Source organism: Bidens hawaiensis, unplaced genomic scaffold (genome assembly GCF_021521415.1).
Source record: "Bidens hawaiensis isolate Kalapana, Puna unplaced genomic scaffold, B.hawaiensis_p1.1 tig00005959_1, whole genome shotgun sequence".
In the NCBI taxonomy this organism is placed as follows: domain Eukaryota; kingdom Viridiplantae; phylum Streptophyta; class Magnoliopsida; order Asterales; family Asteraceae; genus Bidens; species Bidens hawaiensis.
This window is the reverse complement of record NW_027491394.1, coordinates 632748-647939: the sequence shown is the minus strand read 5'-3', so window position 1 is coordinate 647939 and position 15192 is coordinate 632748. Positions and strand designations below refer to the sequence as shown.

At 34.6% G+C, this 15192-nt stretch overlaps 1 pseudogene; it reads right to left on the bottom strand.

The window, feature by feature from the left end:
* Nucleotides 1–541: 541 nt before the first annotated feature.
* Nucleotides 542–988, bottom strand: LOC143631185 (ethylene-responsive transcription factor ERF008 pseudogene; annotated as a pseudogene).
* Between the last annotated feature and the right edge of the window lie 14204 nt (nt 989–15192).

Genomic DNA, 15192 nt, shown 5'->3' with positions numbered 1-15192 from the left:
ACGATAAATCTATACTGTTTATGAGGGTGCGTCTATACCATTTACACTATCACATCCAAATAGGTCACAGTGACGCGCTTAATAGTGTCGCACGTCTTAAGTCATTAATAAATGAAATGTATAAATATAACAGCATGACCAAATAATGGTGGTGTATGACTGATGCGGGGCCAATGAATATTAAGATCTTTTCACAATGACATGTTTAAACAATCACACGCCTAATTACCTACACTCACCCTAATTAAGTACACTCACGCTAAAACACGTATATCACACTTTCAGTACTTTGTATCGAAAAACAATTTGATATAGAAGCCGTACTCAATGCATGTCTATACCAAGATACAACTAACAAAAAGAACATCTACTATAGTTTATTTTCGTTGCCAACTTGTTTCATTGTGTCCAACATAGAACTAGTAACACATGAAAATAAACAAAAATAAAAAAGAAATAAAATAAGAAACTCTTATATTGAACCCCCTAAATAAGCACCAACCAAGCATGATGAGTCACTGGCCACCAAGCTCATCTCTGGTCAGCAGCATTCCCCATCCGGATCTTCGGGCTCCGGGTTCTTATTCAAGTCGGGTTTCTCCTGAAACCAACACGCCTTCGAATCAGACCGAGTTTCACCCACCGGCGTACAACTCGTCTCTGCATCCACTCTAGCCCCAACCTCCACAGCCTTTTCCCTAATACACGCAGCAGACATCTCGCTCAAGGGTCCATCAGACACCAACAGTTCCGGAAAATTGAGCCGTGCTTTCGGCCCACGGAGATAATACACGGCCGTGTCGTACGCCCGTGCCGCCGCAACCGGTGTAGAGTACGAACCTAACCAAATCCTGGACCGTTTATTCGGCTCCCGGATCTCGGCTACCCATTTACCCCACTTCCTCATCCGGATCCCCTTGTACGGACGCTCGTTGTTCTTCCGCTTTCCAGTTGAACAATTGCAGGGGCTGTTTATTCTCTGATCCATCGATGTTAGATGATCTGAATCAGGAGGTGAAATAATAATATTTGAAAGCACCGACACCTTTTATTTAATGTTGGGTCGGCGTGTGAATTGTATAAAGAATGAATAAAGTGGCCGCCATGAAAAGGGATTCTTTTGAGTTTGGGTCTACTGACAGACCAAAAGAATGAGAGGGGGGCTAATTGGTGGGGTGTACTCTGTCTTATGTATTATAATGATCAAATCTGTTTTTATGTTTGGGCCGGTTTACATCCGAATCGGTACCAAAGTTTTGAGTTTCGGAACCGGCATAGTACCGGTATTTCTTGAATTTTTACCTTCAATACCGGTACCGAACCGAATATTTCAGTACCGATACCAAGATTTTGTGATTTTCGGGATCGGTATTTTCGGTACCGGTACGGTACCAAGCTCATCCCTAGTCCTCAGTCCTCTATTGAGGGCCCCTTCACATCATCGTCACGTAGAAAACGGGGCTTCAAAACCTCTCTTTATAACGCTCCTTAGTGTTTTGTCGCCTCTTTGTTGCCCCCATTATACATACACACATACTAAGTATCCCCCCCCCCCCGACTGCCGCTGGTGTTACGGGGGTTTATTTAAGTTTTGTTTTTAATCATTTTGCTATTTTATTTCTTGTAGTGACTTGTTTTATTTCATTTTGATTTAGTACAATTAGTTTGAAATGTTTATTATTATTTTAATGTTTGAGCTATTTTAATTGTGATGCGTAGTTTTTTTTTAGATTTTTAACAAACAAACATAAACGAACATGAACAGCTCATTTAAGCACGTTTCAGCACTTAATCAGCTAGTTTATCTGCAGTTCAGCATGTTTCAGCGTGTTAAACGGCACGTTTTCAGCAGCTTCGACACGTTAAACAGCTCGTTTATCAATAGTTCAGTACGTTTCATCGCGTTAAACAGCTCGTTTCAGCATATTTTACGCCGGTTTTAGCAAGTTTCAGCACTAAAACAAGAGATTTCAGCGCGTTTAAGTATGTTTAACAACAGATTTCAGTTTGTTTTTAGCAAATTCAACACGCTTTGGCTTATTAAAATAGTAAATATCAGCAACAGCAGCTTGTAAAAATAGTGAACCGCACATAGTTAGTACGTTTTGGCCCGTTTGTCAACAAATAAAATCAAAGAGCCACTCTCTGAACAAACTCCAAAATATCGCCACTCGACGGAATGGTGTTAATATGATATTCACATCAAACTTCCTATCCGATCCGGAAACACACCCGCCTTCAACATATCTTCTAAAACACTATTCGCCTCTTCCAATATCTTAACTTTACACAACCCGTCTATAACCGTTGCATATGTATAGCTCAAACGCCTCATCTATACACCCGCCTCTACATAACCCTCCGATAATAACATTATACGTCACTAAACTCGCTCACACCCGTTCTCCGTCATCTTACCAAAAACCCTTTTCGCCTCGACCAACTTCCCATCTTTACACAAACCAGTAATCACATTCGTATAAACATACACGTCCGGAACGATTTTCAACTCAAGCATTTTATCATACACCTTGCATACCAACTCCGCTTACCGACACTTCACTAAACCCATCACCAACGAATTAATGCAACCCAAATCCAGAAACCGCTCCTTAGCATTAACCGGTAACACAACACGCACGGCTTCATCTAACAAACTTTTACTTTTATACCCATCAACTCCCATTCCATACATTAAACACCCAAATTTCAAACCAAAACTCTCATTCTCACAAAACCCATAAATCGAATCGATATAACCGAAACGGGCATCAGGGTATTGATCATTTGGCCTAATAAACCCTTGGCAAGCCTCAATTGATTCGAATTACACAATGCCGTGGACAGAATCAAGAACGAATTAGGGTTTTGGGCAATACACTGTTCGTGAATTGACCAATTGAAGAAGTGGAGAAGAGGAGTTGGGTGTAAAGCTTGTCGGTTTTGTTGGATGACGGATTTGATGACGTCAGGGTTGAGGCTATTGAGAAGATTATGGGATTGATCAAGGAGGTCATAGAAAAGACTTGAAAAGCGTATGGACGTAATAGAATGATAGGTTTTAATCCGTTTTTCTAATCTGGGTACCGAGACCCTTGGATAGTACCCGTGACCCGCGAATTTTTAAAGGGTGAATGAATGAAAAGCCAGTATTCATGAATGGAGCAATTTGATGGCACGAGAGGGGGGGAGCGACGCGAGGGCTTTAAATGTAGACAATTTTATATGTGTGCGTGTGAGAGAGAGAGAGAGAGAGAAAAGATGCAGGCCCTACCTCACCCTCAACGTTGCCCCTTCTTCACAATAACCCCCCCCCCCCCCAACGCCCACAGCGAACCATCTAAGGATGGTTGTTGTGGATGGGTTTTAAATAAGGCTGGCATATCGTGTATTGAAAGTGTGATATATGTGTTTTAGCATGTGTGTACTGTACACGATAACACATGAACACGAAACATGTATACCTGTACACGACACGAAAACTTATCGTGTACATGTATCCCCAACCAAAACATGAACCTGCTAATACCTGGTATGCACGATAAGACATGAACCTGCCGAAAAATCGGAGAAGGATTCAACAGTTATGTGGTTGGTGCCACTGCAATTGTGAAGAGGCTAGACTGCTGAAGAATCGGAGATGTGGAGATGTTTGACCAGAGAATCGAAGGGCTGCGACTACCAAAGATGTGGAGGGAAACCATCGGACTATCGAAGATCCGGAGAGGGAGAATCGTATAAGGATTCATTCGTCGTCTGTTTTATTTTAGATTGGAATGATGTGCGCCGTGTTCAATTGTTTTGTATAAAAATTTATAGTTAACTATATTGGGTATATAGCATACTATATTATATTATTATATATTTCTATTTATAAAAAAATCTAATTTGGTTATAATGGATACTTAACTGGTAAATGGGCATTTTACCTGTTTAGACACGAAAATTAACAGGTCGATTCATGTATACGTGTTAAATACACGAAAAATTGTTTAGGTCATAGATGATACATGTTAAAGTCGTGTATGTTCGTGTCGTGTATTCGTGTATCGTGTCTAAATTGTCAACTCTAGTTTTAAAGTCCAAGTTAAAGCGTCATGTCACTGATAAGTAGATATTAGGGCATTAACCTTAAAGCCATGTTGTGATTTAAATATCTTTTTACCAATTATATCCCTTTAAAGCCCAACCATTCTTACCACATATGCAGTTATTATTGTAGCCGGCCCCACCACTTACCCCCTTACTGCCCGTTATGTCATTACCGGCTCCCCCTTACCGGCACGATGCAGTGTGCAGGGATTTAAAGCCATGCCGTGTCATTTCGCCACCCCCAGTATCGCCCACAACAAAGAGCCTAAACGATAAAACTTTGTAAGATATTATGTATTGTTGTCACAGGGCCGTCCCCGAGAGCTCGATATTCTTTATGGGTCTTTCACGAGTTATAAAAATGAGCCTCAAAATATATTAAAAGAAATTTAAAATCATAAATATATAAAATATATTAGAAGAAATAAAAACTTATGGGCCTTGCACAATTGCCTAGCCTATACATGCTCTAAGCCTTTTGTATTCACAACAAGGAGCCCAAATGATAAAGTTTTGTAAGATATTATGTATTGTTGTCTGCTAATCAACTATTTATGAAAGTATAATGATCAACCTAGTTTTGCAATCCAAAACAGACTAGCAGCGTAGCTTGTTACCCGCTTGTCTTCTGTATCGATACAAGCACTATCTTTAGTGAATGAAAATGATTGATTGAATTTGACAGAAAATAAACCTAATCAGATCAAACTTCTAACTATGGTAATAATCTACTGGTAAACTCCAACTACTATGTTTTCGATCTTTTAACATAAATTGTTCATCACATAATACAATATACTTTATCAACTGTCCTGATGATCATTGAGTTAATACATACATATACGGTGCCTATACTACTATCATGGTTACATCCATGCATATAATCCACTGCTATGTTAAGCTACAAAGGTTAAACATTCAATTTCAGTTTTACTACAAATAAGATAATTAGATATTGTCTGAAACCTAGACATATTGTAACGGTTTTATTAGTCCATGGTCCATTTTGTATTTCTTGTAATAGTTGATGTGTTAGACGACAAGAAATAGCTTAATGGTATACTTAAGCAACCATTAACGCCTTAACGAATCATCGACCATTTGGACTATTTCTTCTCTGATATTTTTTCTCTATCATATATGTCCATATCAGTTGGTAATACCTGGGTGGGCCTAGGCCTGCCTTGGCCCAAGCTAAGATCAACCCCTGATCAAATAGTCTAGAGGGAGACATTAGATCAGGCCTCGGCCCAAGCTAAGATCCACCCCTGATCAAATAGTCAAGGGGGAGACATTATATGCACGCTAACTTTTGAAACTACTACTTAGTTATCCGAGATTTGCTAAGTAAAATCTTAGGAATTTATGGCAGACATTATATGCACGCTAACTTTTGAAACTACTACTTAGTTATCCGAGATTTGCTAAGTAAAATCTTTGGAATTTATGCCAGAAGAGTACACATGGTCTGTGTTGTACGGTATACATATTTTTATGTTAATAAAAGATTAGGTGTCAATGTGTCATGGGGGTTATTTGTTTATGAGAAACAGAAGTAATGAAAAAGAAAGGATGAGAGAAGGTCGATCGGTGGTCGGTGGATGGAAAGATATCATTTAGTGATGTTTTTTAAAAATCAAAATCATATTGTTTTGTCCTTTACATTGTTTTTTGTCCTTCATAGGCACCCATTAATTTTCAAATTGAAGACGGTGACCCAAATATATATACTATATGTGTGCCCGCGTGAAGCAGCGGGAAACACAGACTTGGTAATCACGTAACAAGTTTATGGGTGTTTATCGTTTGGTTTGAAACCATAGAACCATTCACAGCTCATTGATTTGATTTCACGGTTAATTTTTTTCTTTAGATTTTGGCCAGTCGTTTTAAATTTTCAAAGGTTCGGTTTCGGTTTTCGAAGACAAAAAAACCGTTATTAACAGTTTAGTTCACGGTTTAACTTGAAAACCATACCGCAAGCACCCCTACGCAAAATGTTATTTTTTTTTTAAATGTAAAAATCTATAACAATATTATACTCAAATTAAAATTAAAGAGAAAAACAAGCTATTTTTATGGTACAATTTTTTTTAAAAAAATATTAACGTATGAAAAACTTATTAACGTTTAAAAATCATGGGGAAAATTGGGTTAAAAATGAAAATATATATAAAATATGAGTAAAAGATTAAGGATAAGAATTGTAAATATACATCATATTTACAAAAGTTGATTATAGTTGACGGGGAAAAATTGTAAACATTTTAAAATAAATTGAAAAACACGTGAGTTTTGATGTGACAATTACCCTTTTACACATGTTCAAAGTTGTACTATGTGTTACATTGTTTGTAAATCCATTCTCAAGCGTCTTAATTTACCCTCTAGTGGTGTATTATATATATTATAGATAGGGGAGAGCTATCCTAAAAACAAGTAGTTTCATAGGAAGACGGGAAATAAATCATAGCTAATGTATCATCTTAATCGAGATCAAGTAGAGTATTTATGCAATTATATTGTAGAGTAATTAATTACTTTATGATGTAATTGCATAAATACTCTACTTGTATATATAATTACTCTACTTGATTCTCGCAATTTGTACGTTATTTTCATTTATATTTGATCAAAACCCTATACACACACACACACACATAGGATCAGGATCATGTAAGAACTTTTTGGGAATTGAGAACTATGAGAACTATTTTGGATCACAAAAAAACCCAAAAATATAAAAAATCATAAAACAAAAAAACACAAAAATAAAAAAACTAAAAAAAACCAAAGTTCTTATTTATCATTCTGGTTTCTAAAAAAAACCAAAAAAAAATTTTTCTCGGTGTAGCTAAATTATATATATATATGTATGTATGTATACTATGTACATATATGTGCACATGTGTTTTTTTATACACATATGTATAATTTAAGGTAAATGATAGTGTACATATGTGTACATTACGTAAACTAGAGACTAAATGAAAGTACACATATGTGTATAGGTATAGTATGAATTAAAAGAAAACGAAAAAAAAATTCTCGGTTTAGCTAAATTATACATATATGTATAATATGTATATATATGTACACATATGCTTTTTTAATACACATATGTGTAATTTAAGTTAAATGATAATGTACATATGTGTATATTACGTAAACTAGAGATTAAATGAAAGTATACATATGTGTATATGTATAATACGAATAAAAAAATCATTTTTTTATGAAACCGAAATGAAATATAAGAATTTTGATTTTTTTACTTTTTTAAAATTTTCATTTTTTTTTGTGTTATAATTTTTTAAATAAATTTTAAAGATTTTTTTAGTGGTCCAAAATAGTCTTCAAAGTTCTCAATTTGCCAGGGTTCTTTTAGGATTCTTACCCTATATATATATATATATATATATATATATATATATATATATATATATATATATATATAGGGGAGGGTTATTGTACAATAATATCTTATCGTAAATTACGTGCGCGACCTTCCAGAGCGTTGGATTAAAAAACACGCGGTGGCAGTTTCGTAAATAACCCAAACTAGTTCATGATCAAATTCGTCGATTACAAATCCAATCTGATCCAAATTCTGAACTCGTCGGTCTATCTCATCCAATTTCTAAACCCTAATCAGAGCTTAAAGTATTAAATCTCTAAAGTCAAAAACAAAACAGAAACTATACTCAATTGAGCTCTGATCAAAAAATAATGATTTAATCAATCAAATTGATGTGTAGAAGGATTTAGATTCATCAATTGATTATGAAATTGCAGAATACTATACTCAATTGAGCTCTGATTACGGTTCAAAATATCACGTTTAAACGTTCTAAACAAAGCTTAAGACACCAAAAGGTTCTGACCAAAACACATTTAAACGTTCAAATTAAACGTTCTGACCAAAATGAACACCTTTAAACGTTCAAATTAAAATTACGATTGGCAAAAATATTCCGAGTGTAACAAATCAATTGAACGTTCAGTTCTTTATTAGCCAACTTCAATTGAAAACGTTGCCATTTCAACTAATACGTTCAACTAATACTTTCAACTAATACTTTCAAGTAATACGTTCAACTAATACTTTCAACTAATACTTTCAAGTAATACATTCAACCAATACATTCAAGTAATACGTTCAAGTAATACGTTCAACTAATACTTTCAACTAATACTTTCAAGTAATACTTTCAAGTAATACATTCAACTAATACTTTCAAGTAATACGTTCAAGTAATACGTTCAACTAATACTTTCAAGTAATAATTCAACTAATACTTTCAAGTAATACGCTCAAGTAATACGTTCAACTAGTACTTTCAACTAATACTTTTAAGTAATACATTCAACTAATACTTTCAAGTAATACGTTCAACTAATACTTTCAACAAATACTTTCAAGTAATACATTCAACTAATACGTTCAACTAATACTTTCAAGTAATACGTTCAACTAATACGTTCAACTAATACTTTCAATTACCCTCAATTAATACTCTTAAACTAATACGTTCAAGTAATACGTTTATAGCTTCTGGATGTCTTCTTCGTCGGCGGTGTCTTCGTAATCGGAAACCTTTAAACGTTCAGCTCAGATCTGAAATTAAATTATCTGTAACATGAAATTGAACGCTGAAATCACTTCATATAATCTCGTAATTATCAAAAAATCATCAATCGACCATCGATTTAATCATTGATTTCATCATATGAACAAATCTGGAACGTATTTAGACTTCTATCAGTTGAAATCAATTTTCAAATTTTCAGTTCAATTGAAGTGAAGACTGCAATGGAGTCAGTGGCGATGGTTGAATCATTGTAACGGTTAATTGGGATGAAAACGAATTGAAAGAATTTACAACATTGCCATCGCGTATATTTTGAAATCAGCGGTGTGAGGGTGTCGCGTACGTAATGTACGATAAGAGATTATTGTATTATATATATATATATATATACATACTTATATTATTAAAACAAGACAATGAATCCACATGTCATTCAATTAGATTCTTCACATAGGCTGCCAAGTGTACAAGTTTCAATTTTTAAAATTTCTTCTTCATGTATATAAAATGAAAATTTGTTGTTGGTGGAAATCGAACTCACTACCTTACTTTTGAAATGCTTGTGGCTTACCAATTAAACTAAGATGAATTGATGTTAGCTTTTTCTTTTCTTAATTGTCATAGATTCATAACATTCCATGTTGTTTTATTTTTTTAATCACCCGTGTATTGCACGGTCTCTATCCTAGTATATATATATATATATATATATATATATATATATATGGGGGTTAGGTTAAAATAAAAACCCACTTGAGTTGTGAAAATATATAAACGCATTCTCAACCACATGTTTTTAATTAAAGCTTAAATCTTGTGGTATACAATTAAAGTTAATAAAAAATGTAAACATATATATAACATTTTCTCTCTCCTGAAAACATATATAAAAATAAGTAAAAAAATAGCAAAAAAATAATTTTTGATTTTTCGATGTTTTGTATTAAGTGTAACAACATATATTACGTGTGTAACAAAAGAAAACAAAAAAAACGATGTTACATAGGGTTTTCACAACTCAAGTGGGTTTTCATTTTATACTTCCCCTATATATATATAATATATATATATAAACGAAGAACCAAGAATCCTACGTGTCGCGATGTGGTCGCTCCCTCCTTTTATGGAAGCCACCAGATTGCTTGATTTTTAAATGGAAGCCTCTCATTGATTTAACTCAAATTCATTGGTATGGGTCTTACCAAACCAGATAGCTCTTAAACGGGTTATAACGTCTCATTAAATTAAAAATTCATCTTACCAATTATTTGATATGAAAATCCTATAAAATAGGAATATACTAAAATTTAATATCCAGTTTAAAAAAAAAGATATTATTTATAATTAATAAACAATTTTATAGTAAAAAACATAAGCGGGTCATGGGTCACCAAATCCAGATAGTTTTTAAACAAGTTATAACATATCATTTATTTATTAAACCCTTTCATCATCAAACCCTAAGTATATTATTATCTTTATTACAATAAAGAAAATTAAAATCCAAAAACTAAATATTAAAAAACAAAAAATGTAAAACAACCATTCTCTCAAGCTATCAGATTGCTTTATTTGTAAATGAAGGCTTATCAAGCATTTGACCCGAATTTATGGGTAAAGGTCTCACCAAACCCAGATAGCTTTTAAACGGGCTATAACATCTCATTATATTAAAAATTAATCTCATCAAAATATTTGATATGAAAATCTTATAAAATAGGGATACACTAAAAATTAATATCCTATTTTATTTAAAAAAAGATATTATTTATAATTAAGAAACAATTTTATAATAAAGAAAATAAACAGGTAATGGGTATCACCAAACCTAGATAGCTTTTAAAACGGATTATAACATATCATTTATTGTGAAACCATTTCATCATCAAACCTCAAGTATGTTAATTATTAACTTTCTTACAACAAATAAAATTAAAATCCAAATATATATATATATATATATATATTAAAATGAATAATGTAAAACAACCCTCGTAATAAGGGGGATAAAATCTAGTATCTATATATATGATAAAATACCTAAAATAAAACTAGTAAAGTTTGGGCAATTGCGTCACCCCCTCGCCCAATGACAGAAACGCCAGAGTGCGTTAGGATTAAAATCATGGCACAAATTATAAAATGCAAACTTTCATTAAATAAACAACTTGTCCAGACAAATGATAACATCATAATCCAACAAACATGATATTCAAAACTCAATTAATGGTCTTCTAAGGCATTAATCTTTATTCCTACGTGAGTCATCATGCGAGCATCAACTTATAAATTCCCATTACCTGGAAGCTACAGGGAGTGGGCCAGTACACAATAATCTAATCAAATGAGCCCTAAAGATCTTCATTTCTGGAACAGATGCTCTTGGGCTACTTCGGAAAGAAATAGAGGCTGTGGGAAATCTGATTTCTTGCAAAAGGCTTAATGGAGCTGGATTGACAATTCAACCAAACTCACCTATTGGTGGGCCTACAACAACAGCCCAGCCTATTTCTATGGGTGCTATTGATGCAGCAGTGGCCCAAAACAAACCAACACATAACTGAGTCACAGTGTCACTGTCACACCCAACATAATATAAGTTTAGTTCTTTGCTTGCTTTTGATTTGACCCCAAAATATTCAGGGACCAAGTTGTGGATCAATGAACTGTTTCTAAAAATTGCTTCACGGGGGTATGATTGGGAATAGTGAAACGCGATTAGTTTATCAACTTCCAAAGTTAGATGAGAAGTGGGGAGCCACTTATCAAAATTAGTGCCATTTTATGTTGTCAAAGAAAACCTCGTGGCACAAATATGGATTAAAATCGATTAATAGAAATCGATTAGGGGGGGGGGGTTGTTTCTGGTTTTTCAAATTTGATGCGGAAGACGTGTTAATGCAAGTTCTAGAAAGGAACCCGTGGCTTGCTCGATATGTTCCTTTGGTGCTCAATATGGGAACCGGACACACTGCTTGTTAAAGTTTGGGCTATTTTATGTTAGGTCTTTATTGTGCTTTTTTATGTTTAGTTAGGGTTTATGTGTTTGGCTATATATAATCTTTATGTTCTCTTTGTAATATACTATAGCTTGATCTAGTGGCAGATGGGTATGACTTCCAACCAAAAGGTTATGAGTTATTGTCTCATTTGACACATGTTAAAGCCTATTTCTATATATTAGTTTTTTACATAACTCAAATCATAACTAAGTAAGCCTGTTTCTTGGTTTATTTAAAAAACAAGGGATGATAAATTATTCTATAACATGACATATCGACCGAGAGATACAATCACTTTCCTTTAGATTAGAAACTACTACGTATCTGAAAGCGTAAACTTTAACTAATTTTCGTGTTATTAAACGAATAATATATTTATCACAAATCACAAGTCACAACACCTCCCTAAAAAGGTATGGAAGTGTGAAACTGATCGAATGGAAATAAACTCCCGGCCTTACACGTGACGTGAGTGAAGGTGGAGATTATGTTTTGGTCAAAAAAATGACCAGGTTCAAGTCCTCTTTCATAGTCAAACCTTTGGCAATTGTATTGAATGAATCTTGCTTCTATCCTTTTTTTCCGTATTATATACCAGGATAGTGGCCCGTGTTACACACAGGTGGAAAAAATTTCAAACGTTATATATATATATATATGTATGTGTATATATATATGACGTTAGATTAGATGCAATAAAGTCAAAGTAAATGTTAAGTTATGAATTCAAAACTTTAAATGTTAAGTTTGACCAATGCTTGTGTTATATATTGGTTTAAATATTAATTAGCATTAAGATTAAAATTAATTGATTAATTATGTGGAAATTATAAGCATGAAAAATGGATGACATGGAACATTAGGTGGACACTCTAGTAGAAAGACAAGTGGACAAATTGATTTTGCTTTAATATATTAGTTAGATTGGTTTAAGAATATTAATATATTAATAATATACATAATAATCTGTTGAAAGATTGTATTTGTATTAAAAGCATAGACATAGGATCAAACATGCAATATTGATATATATCTTGGTAGTTGTATACATTGTTGTTGTGACCGGACTGGACTGGACCGGCCGGTCGAACTGGTCCGACTGAGATTCGGTCCACCGACCGGTCCGTTCCTATATACTCGCTCGGCTGCAAGAGAACCGGCTGGTCCGAACCGGTTGACCAGTCGGACCGGAAAACCGGACCGGTTGAACCGGTTTTCAATGGAAATTTTTTTTTTTGAAAAATCATATTTCCAGCATGGCCCGTCTTTTTTTGACCAAATTTGTTCGGCCGGTCCGACCGGTTGAACCGGTTAGCTGTCCGGTTCAGTGTCCGGTCCGGTTATGAAAACATTGCTTGTATACTTATATATAATAATTCTGTACACACTAAATGTTATATTATATCCAGATGAAAATTTAATAATTAAATTAAATATTGTTGGGTTCAAGTAGAAAAAGAAATGAATAAATTAATAATTGTAACCGTGAATAGTGACGTTTTTATAGGCGGAGAGAGCAAAACGTACACGTGAAAGGTAGAAGCATAGTTATTGTTTATGAAATTAAAATTAAATACATATAATAAAGTTGGTGATAACTTGGGAGGGATGCTTAACCTCCACCGTGCCACGTCAATGTCACGTCATCGTTTCGTAGAAAACGGGGCATCAAAACCCGCCCCGCTATGGTTTAATGCCCCTTGGGCGCCCCCAATATATATATATACATATATATGTATGTATGTATGTGAGAGATGAAGAAAGAGAGGGCCCACCACCCTCTCTTCCGCGCCCGTCATCCAGACGACCGTACTCCCCTCCGCACCCCCATCGACGGCGCCCCGCGGCAGTGTTCCGCGCCCTCCGCGCCCCGTTCCTTCCCTTCCGCTCCTAATAGCAACCGGCCTTAATGGTCTACAAATGTAGTTGCAGTTGGTCAACGCTTTCTAGCCATATGCTTATATTAACATCATACTGTTTGTCATTTAGAAGGCATGCCATCATTATCGGCTTGTGCTACAAGATAAGATCAGCTTCCTTTCTTTTTATGATTACTAGGTTGTTACTGGCGCGTTGCGTCGGGTAGTTAGTTCTATGTAGGGGTGTTCAAGAAATTCGAAATCCGAAAAAAACCGAAATCCGAACCGAAACCGAAACCTGAATAAGCCGATCCGAATTCTTATTCGGGTATTCGGATCGGATCGATCCGAATATCCGAATAACTAATTCGGATTTGGATCGGATTCGGATATGGATTTCAAAAAATTCCGGATTTCGGATTATTCGGATATCCGAATAATCCGAACATATAACATGTTATTAGTGTATATAGCCAAGTCCATTAACATTTACAATAACTTTATAGCTATAACTTTATTATTCGTTTAATCAACCTAACACACCATAGACAAAAATGTGGTCTTATACTCCCTAACATTACTTAACTTCCTTGTTCTTGTAGTGTTTTATTTTTATTTTCTAGTTTTCTATGTTTATTTAATAAAACTTAAGTTTGTATATATGTTATATGGATTATTCGGATAATTTCGGATTATCCGAATCCGATCCGAATCTATCCGAATTCAATTCGGATCGGATTCGGATTGGATAGGAATGTCCCTAATTCGGATCGGATCGGATTTCGGATAGGGTTTCAAAATTTTCAAATCTGAACAATCCGAACCGAATAAACCGAATAATCCGTTATCCGATCCGATGAACACCCCTAGTTCTGTGTGGGTTACACCCGTGTGTCGTGTCTGTAGGTTGGCGCGAATTAGGTTGGTATCGGCAACGTTATTTACGGTATCAAAACTAAACAAAAAAAATAATTCCTTAAACTAACGTATTAAAACAAATTAAAAAAACAAAGCACCACATCATCTTACTTTTTCATTAGATGATTACGTATGAAATCTATAAAATTTATTTCTATTTAAAAAAAAACAAAAAAAGAAAGAAAAGAAAATGTCTCCTAAAGGCTCGAACCCGTAACCTATATGTTGGTACTACACAGCAAAACCTAGAGGTGCACAAATCGGTTTTTTTAAAAAAACCGGTTCGGTTAATAACCGGACCGGTTTTTCTTGGCCTGGAAAAAAACCGGTTTTTAAATAACCGGACCGGTTTATTAACCGGTTTTTTTGGTGCAAAACTCGGACCGGTCTAACCGGTTAGGACCGGTTTAGAAACCGGTTAGAACCGGTTAATAACCGGTTTTTTTAATTAACCGGTTTTTTTTTAAAATAACCGGTTAATAACCGGTTTTTTTCATAATAACCGGTTTTAAAATTAACCGGTTTTTCCATAACCGGTTCAGTAACCGGTTTTTTCTCTAGAACTTGTAACCGATATACGAACCGGCGGTTACTAAACCGGTCAAACCGGTTTTTAAATAACCGGTTTTTGTAAAAACCGGTTTTCGGTTTAAACCGTTGAACCGGTTCACCAACCGGTTTTTTTGCCCATCTCACCAGCTTCCCTTTTTATTACTTCACTTAGTTTAA